The sequence below is a fragment of the Citrus clementina genome, unplaced genomic scaffold (assembly GCF_000493195.1).
Source record: "Citrus clementina cultivar Clemenules unplaced genomic scaffold, Citrus_clementina_v1.0 scaffold_5, whole genome shotgun sequence".
Taxonomy (NCBI): Eukaryota; Viridiplantae; Streptophyta; class Magnoliopsida; order Sapindales; family Rutaceae; genus Citrus; species Citrus x clementina.
The window spans coordinates 41,283,251-41,293,718 of NW_006262201.1; the positions used below are offsets into that span (position 1 = coordinate 41,283,251).

Sequence of the window (10,468 nt, forward strand, 5' to 3'; positions counted from 1 at the left end):
ACTTTTTCAATAATAATATCACATATCAATTTATATTCGTATTATTAAGGTGATCCAACACAGTGAATTATCATGTCGTGTGAACCCATTTACTAATCGTGTTAATATTTATCAATATAAATACAAAAAAAAAAAAAACCGTGTCGTATCGATGTCGTATAAGTGTATGTAACCCATTTTGCCACCTTTACCTTAAATGCTATTTGTTTGACTGAAAATTTTGGTATCATTTCATTTTGCATTTTATTCCAAAGAATAATAATGAAAAAAAAAAGGAGGAAGCTTTTTCTTCTTATTAATTAGACGCAAGACGATTAGGAAAGAAATTCTATTTGCTTTGCAATGTGATTTCTAAACCTTCTACACATTAATTGAAGAGGCAGCTACTTCTATAAGATTCAGGAACTAATATGTAAGAAGATGGTATATAATATTTTAAGTGTACTACAATCATCAGGTGAACTGTAATACTAACTTTGAGAAAATTATATTTCCCAGTCCAAGGTCAATAGGTGAAAACGTCACAATACCCTGTTCTTTTTTAGGAAAAGGTAGATTCCAGCTCAATACCATTTTCCAGCTCTCTTTCTATCCAAACTTCACTTCTATCTCAGGTTCAACAGCTTCCATCAGCTTCTTATTTGCAGACCCATCACATTTTCTTCTCTTCAATGCCTCTCTAATTCGGTTAGCATCTATCTTAATATGGTTGTTGTTAACAGAAATGATCTTGTATGCAGCTGTCTGATCAGACTCCACTGTCCTGCGCCGTCTCACACCTTCACTATCCTCAACAACACTGCTTGAAGTACTATTACTCGTTTGACATGGTAAATCTTCTTCCCCAGAAATGTGCTTCCTCCACCAGCCAGAGGTTTTCCATCTCTATCATTATTTGCTCCGGCACCCTGGCTCGAAGGTCTGCTGGCAATGCATCCATCTGAAACACATGATTGCAGGATTCTAATACTGGTCTTTCCAGGTGAATCTGTAGACTGAGTGGCTTTCTCATGTTTACAGCGTAGAGCTTGTTTTGTCCTGTTCCAACAACTTGGGCATCTGCTTAATGACCTCTGGTAAAATTTGAGAAAGGAAACTTACAATGATTCTAATCAATTAGTGGAAAAGAAATAAACCGTCACAGGACACTCATATAGATAACTATTGTGCCACATATTGAAAAAGACAGAAAAAATGTAACCAACTTCCTAGCATCTAAAGATGTGTGTGTCGGATTCAATACTTGTCATAAGAAGCATTGGTATACTAAGTACGATAGAAATCTACTTTAAAACCTCATCAACCCTTTTACTTATGCAACATCATTTAATTTCATGAAAGATATTACTTACCTCTACATTTCTAAAACAACTGTTAATGCTTCCCACACATAAACACAGGTTAAAATTTTCCCTAAAAACAAAACAAGTAGATGCAATGAGATAATTGCAGCAAACCTTCTAACTACAAGGGTGAAATATCAAACTCCAGCCACCAAGATCTCTCCTCATTTTCAGGAAGCTTCACTTTTTTTGAAATTTGGCAGCAAGGAACATGGAGCCAGCTCAATATAATGGGGTTTCTAGCGCAAGCACAGTGCCCTATAAAGCCTTCAAGTTTCATTAATTAAAAAAAAAAAAGAACAAAGAAAGGTCCAAAATGGAATCTTAACTTGACCATATACAAGAAAAATTGGGTAAAACTAAAGAGAATAGAGTACTTACCAATCATTTATGAAATTCCATGCTACTTTTTGCAAGATCACAGACAAGGTCCAATCTCGTAAAAGCTGCAACAAGTGGCTCGTAGGGCAGTTGGATATCAAAATCAAAAGCAATCGTTGCTGGTAAAAGCCTCTCTGCAGTTAAGATTAATTCCTTCTGCTTATAGTAAACATCCTACATGGCAAAAATGGTGCATGAGCAAGGGGCACAGGTAGCAATGAAAAAGCGTAGGCATGTTTACGAAGCATGTCTACCTACTCTCCTTTGTCTAATTCTCTATGGTGCAGAAGGATCCCTTTTATACATTAAGCCATACGACAGGACAACAACATCTCCCAGCATGCACGGTGTTTCTTCTATTTTGCTACCGAGGAATATGCTTACGGTTGCAATCATCTGAAAAACATGCACCATCATTGACTAAATTAGTATAAGCAATATTCCAATTTCAAAACATCATCAATCTTCCACCAAAGATGTCTGAAGAAAATATAATTTTTCACTTTGAAGAAGTTTAAGAAATGTATGATCGTTTTAGCATGAAAATATTGTGTAAATAAACAGTGTCGACACAGAAACATGCACCATTTTCTCCAAACTCCACACATTATGTCCTAGGTTAAAACCTCAATTGATGTCAAGGGTACATATTTTTTCAAAGAGAGACAGCAGAGATAAAAATTATTTATGAATAATTTAAAAGTAAACTTCAGCGCACCTGCATTAGCCGCTAATCCGCTATACAAGTCTAACGTAGACGTATACGTCTGAACAGAGTAAAGGTCAATTTTCTATTACATAATTAACTAGTATTCATCTCATCCAGAAAAATTAGAATCCAGCACTCTGCCCCCTTATTAGATAATGAGAAACAAGAAAACATGTATGTATAAATCATGGAAATGGACTCACTTGCTATCATTCTTTACATGTAATTGGTGCATATAAAACTGATGGCACAACATCATTGCACACGCCACTATCACCTGAGGCCTGAAAGTAAGTACTGCACTGTGAAACTCTTACAGAAAATTTAGCTAATAGACTATGGAGACGCTACAAAACAATAATCATAAATCCTTTCTAAAGGGTCAATCATTGGATGAAACAAGTAGAAGGACTAGTAGGAAGCTGTTAGCAGCTCATTCATTGTAAGAGCATATTCATTATCTCATGTTGTTTTTTTTTGTGGGGGGGGGGGGGGGGGGGTTGTTGTTTCTACACGAAAGCGTAATGGCTTTTAGCCCTCATTCAACATGTAGGGGGTCTACAGGACATAACAGGAAACTATAAAACTACCCAGCTGAAAGAAACAACAAAAGATTTATTTTCATCTAGTCAGAGAAGAAGAGTGTTATGCCACACAATATGAATGTCAGAGGAGACAAGCATAGAATGAACCTGATCAATAACCACAAACATGCCAGGAATCAAAGATGAAACTAAATTCACTTGAAATCATATATATATAAAATAATAATAACTAGTTTCAGATAAAAGCATGCATGTTTTCACTTTCCGATAGAAAAGAGAGAAATTTCTACTATGAACCTAAATGCCTGGTTTTATGGGACAGAATCCTAATAGACATTTAACAAAATGTAATGTGTGCCTAAGAACTGAAAAAAGAAGAAAATTTCTCTGATTGACTTTCACACAAATTATAACATAGCTCCAAAGCATGATAGAAAATGGCTTACAATTTGAGTTTCGTGCCAAGCTCCTGCAGAAACGAGCAATACAGCTTCCATAATTCTGAATCTTTTTTGAAGCTGATACCATCCTTCTTAGATGGCGAAAACTCTCTACGGTGAAGTACCATTTGTGCATATAAAACTGAGGCTCTTCTGGCAGCCTTTCGCTCATCATCCCCTTTCTCTTTTCAATGCAAGAATAGCCAAATATCTATTGAAATGATGACACAGCCCTGGTTAATAAAACAAGAACACACATGTTAAATCAACACAAAACAAGAAGGCAGACTTCAGGAAGAGAAATAAAAGCAGCATAAGAAAGAAAGAGGGGTGAACAGAGATCTCCAGTCGATTTCTTATAGGTGCCAGCAGCTGAATGCTTGATATCAAATCCTAATAATGAATTGACATACCATTTTATAACTCCTTCCCATGAAAACTTCTTGTTGTAGATGTCAGGAGAAATTTTTGTTGTACTTTGCCATGTTTTTAGATGGCGAAACCAGTATGTTCATAATAATGGGCTTATAATTTATCAAAGGGGAGAGTTATTTGATGTTGAATTGGCAAAGACTCTTTAAAAAATATTCATTTGTCCTATCCCTGGATGTACACCACATTGGTAATTAAAATTTTAAGGTTGGGAAAATGATTAACACTGCTTGGATAAACATAATAAGAATTAGGGAAATTCAAAGAAACAGAGGCAGATTGTTAGTTATCAGATTCCATAACCAATAAAAGAAAAAAAGCAGCAGGTTCATGTAGCCAACCCCAACTAATTTAAGATTGAGGCTGAGTTGAGTTAACGTGTGTATTACAGCAAGATTAATATTTGTTATTAACATTCAAGGAATTCGTATCCCTGTACATACAGTAAGAATGATAATGTTTGTGCCGAAATGAATTAAAAAAAAATAGCACAAAAATAAAAAGGACATAGTGAAATTTTTTGGGACCATTTAAGTCGAGAAATTATGAAAATTCTCAGCGAATAAGCACATAGAAAAGGAAAGTTTTGAGAAGACAGAGTTAGATTACCTGAAACTGAAATCTGAACGGACGAAACTGAGAATATCGCTTGGATGCAGACACGAAACCTAAACTAGTTGTAAGTTGGGTAATTTGGAGTCCACCCCGCAGATGTTTCGACATTTTGCATCCCGCACCTCACTTTTTCTCTCTTCTTTCGTTTATTTTTATTTCTTCTTTTACACTCTTCCTCTTTGTTTCTCTTCTTCTTCTCTGCTTCTTGTTCACTGATTACAATTACATTAGTGCCCTTGCTTCAAATATAATCTAATCACACTATATAGGTATAATTTAATTACGCTGTGTAGGTGTCATCTTGTTAAACTAATTGCTTAAAAATTTTACAATATCAATTTTTTTTTAAATTTGACTCTAATACCGACTTAATTCTCAAATAGCGGTGTATCCCAGTTCTTACCGTAAAACGAATCCGTGCAGGGGAAAAATAAAATTGACGGCAAAATGAAATATAATTTTTGTAAAGGCATTTAATCTCATCTCAAACAAATCGCCGAAACAAATCTCATCCTTATCCATCACCGTCTTCTTTAACCAATCCGCAAAATTAAATCCCTGAATCATAATTTAATGCATTTGATTTTGATTACTTGGTCTAGGGTTTCAAACCCCTGAATCATAACAAACCCAAATGAAAAATGGAACCCTAAACCTAGAATACCAAGCCCAAATAATCTTGCTTGTCTTCTTCTTCTCTATTTCTCTAAAGGGCGACGGCGGTTATGAGCGGTGGCATGGGTAGCTTCGAGAACACGGCGAAAGGAAGCAGCTGATGCACCAGATTGCACGGTGGCAATCTGAGAGTTCATGCCGTGCCGACGTTGCGACACGCCGTGTTCCGGCGGATGATGTTCTTCACTTGGTTTTATGAAGATTTAATAATTATTTATTAATATTATATTATTGTTATACTTAGGTGGCGTTTGTTTTTTTAGTTTGAAATCTGAATAAATTTTAATTAATCTGAATTTTGAATAGGTCTGAATGTCTGAATCTAAATAATATATTTATTTTTTTGTCTGAATTTTGAAAAATAAATATTAAGTTGTTTGTTTTTTTCAACTTAAAAAGTTGAAAATATATAATTTTATATTTGTATCTTTATTAAATTTGAATGTCAAATAAATAATATATTAAATACTATAATATTTTAACATTTATAAGTAAAATTATATTCAAGTGAATACATAATTATTTTAGAATTTTAATATATAAAATACCATTAATTTCAAATTTTATCATATATAATATAAGAAAGAAAAAATATGGATATTTTTATGTGGGGTAAATATTTATAGATGAGTTTTGGGATAGACATGAAAAATAAATTATAAAACAGGGATATTTTTAACATTAACAAGTAATTAACTGAATTCAGATTTCTCCATTAAGTAAAAAGTTAAAAAAATTAGCTTATTTTATTAAGTCAAAATTATCTAAAAAGTCTCATTAAGTTATAAAAACAAACACCTCTAATTAACTTAATTAATTAAGTTAAGTCACTTTAAGTCATTAAGTTAAAAAACAAACGCCACCTTATAGTTGTTATAATTTTTGTTATATTATATTTTTAAAATTTATTATTATTATTATTTTATATCCATCTCACAATAATTTTTTAATAAACTATAATATTAGGTTTTCATATTATTAAATTTAATATATAGAATTTATTATATTTCTTTAAATAATAAAATTAACAAGATTGCGCAATTTATTCTTAAAAATAAAAAATCATACTAATTAAATAATAAAAATGATTAAATATTAATTAATATTTGTTAGTGAAATTATTTTTAATAATAATTTTTTAAAATATTTCTATTGAAGGTGTTTTATTTTCTATCAGAATTTTTTTTATAAAAAAACCAGACATATCTTTAAATTTAAAAAAAATTATTTTAAATAATATTTATTTTCATTTTTTTTTTCATAAAAACAACAATTCGAAAACAATAGCGAATCAGCCTTCAGTGTTACTAGTTGAATCATGCTTCCCAATAGACTGAAAAGTGAAACCCCCCTAGAAATGAGTCATTATGGGCCCGACTTTTAAACCAACACAGCTTACGTTGATATGTTGTGCTATAGAAGCCTCGGATACGAATAAGCTTTCGTATCGTATTGTACGAATAACCTAATCACCGATCAAAACTCTTATAAAGCCCATTTTTATATGAGCAATTATACACCAACATTTGTTTTGTTTTTTTAATTTTTTTTAAATAATTTTTTTTAACACTCCACCTAAAGTTAATATTCTCTTCAATTTTCCACTTCTGTGGTAATACAAGTTAGAATTTTACTGACATCATAGAAGTAAAATTATTATTTATGTGAATAAAAAAAAGCCTTCGTTTAATGCAAAAAAAAAAAAATTAGAAAAATGAAAAAAAGACAATGCGATCGGGAGACAAAAAAAGGTCAACCGAAAGAAAAGAATAAGATCTATTAATCACTCCATACAAAGATCAAATAAATCAAATCCTAATCACATCTCCTAAAAGAAATAGAAAAATTAAACTTTAAATACCTTATGAACATTGGTCGACTACAACAACCAGAAGTAGTCGACACTGCACTTGGTGCTTCGGCTTTGTGGTGGGCCAAGAAGAGAAAGAAGAAGACATACACCAAGCCCAAGAAGATCAAGCAGAAAAAGAAGGTGAAGTTGGCTGTGTTGTAGTTTTACAAGGTTGGTGATTCTGGGAAAGTGTAGAGGTTGAGGAAGGAGTTAACTGAAAAAAAGCCCCAACATTAGTTGCCATCTGTCCATCTCATTTTTCTTGATGGGATTATGTTTCTTCTTTTTTCTTTTCTTTTCTTTTGCTTTTGGACATCTGTTAGGATATTAGGATTTTTCGGTTAGATTTAAATTCTTTTATTAATTGATATCCTTGGTTTCTTCTAAAAAAATGATTTTGCTTGTATTGTTCAAGGCTCAAGGACGGGAACGAAAGTTTGGCAGAGTTTCAACGGTGCCATATTGAACTAGGGAAATTTTAAATGATATTCATATTTTTTTTGGCATTTATTTTAGACAACATAATAATTTTACATTTAGAAGTAAAAATGTCATTTGATTAATATTTTATTTGATCTATTAATTGCATTATAATGGAATTAGATGAGTGAACAGAATGTTAACTTCAAGTGGAGTGCTGTATAAAAAAAAATTATGTATTTTAAAAAATAAAAAAAAATGGTCGGTGAATAATTACCTTTTTATATTTATAGCTCGATACTTAATAAAAATTATATAAATTATAAAATGACAAATAATTCAAACTTCAATCACGCACATCTTTTTTTGTATTATTATATTCTTTGTCTTTACGCCCATATCATAAACTCCACATACATTGCTACTTTGCCTTAGCTTCATATATGTTTTTATTTTTAAATAAATTAAATACGGTATTCTAAAAAATAAAATTTAAAAGGAGTATTATAACAAATTTAGAGGAGTGTTAAAAGCTCAACTATTTTTTTTTTTAAAAAAAAAGGTTGCAAACATGAAGAAAATATTAGGCTTAAATTAGTCTTAATTAAGTTATACTATGACCTATAATAAATTAATTAAACCGTGAGTAGTTTTTGAGAGTTTATCGATCCTATATTAGGATTTAAAGATAATAGAAGTCTTGATTTATTGTTGACTGTATTAAGTTGATATTTGTCGTTTTACCCATCAATCCTAACTGTGACTCTATGAGTAGTTGGTTGGTTTCTCAAATGAGTAAACGTTGGAGTCACAATTTTAACACAATAGTACTGATTGAATGAAGAACACAAAATAACAAAGACAAAATTAAGTTGTACATTTTTAATTAAACTAATATTAATTGTTCTATCATTTATCTTCTCTGATGCTTTTGAAATTAAGTTAGAGTGCGGAGTTGTTACAAATCAGACTTCAAATAGTCTCTCTGCAAATACCGAAATCGTTTTACTTATTCAAATAAGAGAGTTCTTTAAAAAAAATCAATGGAGAGCACACAGCACAAGTGTAGAATGAATAATCTTGTGGAGTCACAAATAACAACCATTTCTTTATCTTTTAAGCTAATGAAGGCCAGAAAAGGCATACAAAACTCGGAAATTACGTCTACCCGAAACACGTCCACGCAACATATCAAAACTTTGTCAAAAAAGGACCTGTTACAGTTGTAGTTTCCGAAACGCTTTTAGAGTTTTAGCCCAGACAGAGTGACGCAATAGATGATAAAAAAGAGAGAAGAAAAGATGAGGGTTTGTCACTTTTAGGACGACAGAGAAAATCAGATGGGCATGATTTTTGATTTAATGTCTCAAGGAATTGACCATAGTTGATCCACGTTCGGTGCAATGGGCAGTTCCTTTGTTCCATTCCATCAACGAAAGGAAAATGACTTCTTCGCTCACGGGAAACATATCTCACCTGCCCAAAATCCTTAACCAACGCAGGGCCCAAAATTATTTATATTATAGTACGTGTTAATTATAATTAATTGAATTTTACTACCTGGATTTTGATCTCACCTCACCAAGACAAAGCAACAAGTACCCCCAGTAAAAGTTTCATGTAATAATTGCCTCTCAGATGAATTCTTAATTCTTTCAAAAGGATATTCCAAATCCGTGTGAAATTAACTTTCACCTTGAGCCGAGTCAATGGCAAAATCCCTCCAGAAGTCAATAGAATCAAGTGGGAGAGACAGTTATATGTAGGGTTACACTAATTAATATTGGTTATCGATCATTATATCAAAGAACTGGTTTAAAAGCACGCTCAGAGAATAAAATAAGTATGTGACCAGTAATCGTGGGCGAAAATGTGGACCAACCGCAAAGCACAAACGTTACGTTTGGAATCTTTAGTTTTCTTTCTTTTCCGCTTTTTTCCTTTCTTTTTTTTTTCTTTTGAAAGAATTATTTATTCAGATGAGTCAATCTCTCATGCGGGTCTATAAAAGTGATCTAGTTGGGGCCTAGCTAGTGTGCGGTACATTGTAATATGTGTGTGGGTGTGAAGTTATTTTAAAAAAATAAACTGTTATTGCCTGCCTTCCATTAATCGGTAGGGCAATGTTCTGCAGATTATGTGATCAAATATTGTCTAAGATTCTGTTTCGGTTTTAATGCATGCTGAAGGCAGGAATTTTTTATGATTTTGTGTTATAAGTCCACATCTTTCTGCAAATTAATACAATGCCGACTGCCCATCAGGGTATTATGATAAGTTTGATTACACTCTCCCAGACTGGAACTCTTTGTGGAAAAGGAAAAAGGTTCTTTTTATTATGACTGGAAACCACGAACTTGCGCGGCAAAGTAAAGTCCTTTGTCTCAATGTTAGCTTGTAAACTAAAATGAATAATTTAGTTGCAGAATTTCAACTGCTTTTAGATTAAAATAAGTAATCTTTAACCGCCTGCCTACGCATTATTAATAACGTACTAAGGATAGGCAGCAGAATGAACAAAGTGTAGTCCTCTGATACGCTCAAAATCAAGTGGCCTACTTCGATCTGGTGCCAAACAAGTCTTGTTGACACATGTCCTCAATATCCTGGAATTAATGCAAGTGCTCGCGACAACGTGCAATTATTTTATCTCATCTTAAGAGTATTTCAACTTATCGGAATTAGATCCTATTTATTATTAAGTTAGAGTTTTCTAACTTCAAAGCTATCGTTGCTATTGGAAAAAAATTTATAACACTGAAATAGAAGTTAATAATATTTAGTAAATATAACGTTTAAATAATAATTTTTAAAAAATTAGTAAAAATATTATAAATTTTTCATTATACAAATTATGGGTCAAATTATTTTTACTTTCAAACCATAATATAATTAGCATTTATCAAACATTTTAATGTCGAAACTTAATTAAAAGATACAACTACTCAACTTTCATACCAAACAACACCTTAATGCTATGTTGTATTATATGCTCCCCCTTTAGCAAGTCAGCTATAAGATTAATAAGACCTGTAGCAGATTCCACTACTCTGCGA

General features: G+C 32.1%; 1 long non-coding RNA gene across 2 annotated transcripts; it reads right to left on the reverse strand.

The window, feature by feature from the left end:
* Window positions 1–566: 566 nt before the first annotated feature.
* LOC18042516 lies at window positions 567–5,312 on the reverse strand. 2 transcript variants are annotated; one of them, XR_002905146.1, is made up of 6 exons: window positions 4,460–5,312; window positions 3,425–3,651; window positions 1,979–2,120; window positions 1,725–1,898; window positions 1,458–1,601; window positions 567–1,073 (listed from the first exon to the last, which is right to left on the reverse strand). It is a non-coding gene; the product is annotated as an uncharacterized LOC18042516 (long non-coding RNA). The 2 variants fall into 2 exon arrangements; XR_002905145.1 differs by having other exon boundaries at window positions 1,458–1,610.
* Between the last annotated feature and the right edge of the window lie 5,156 nt (window positions 5,313–10,468).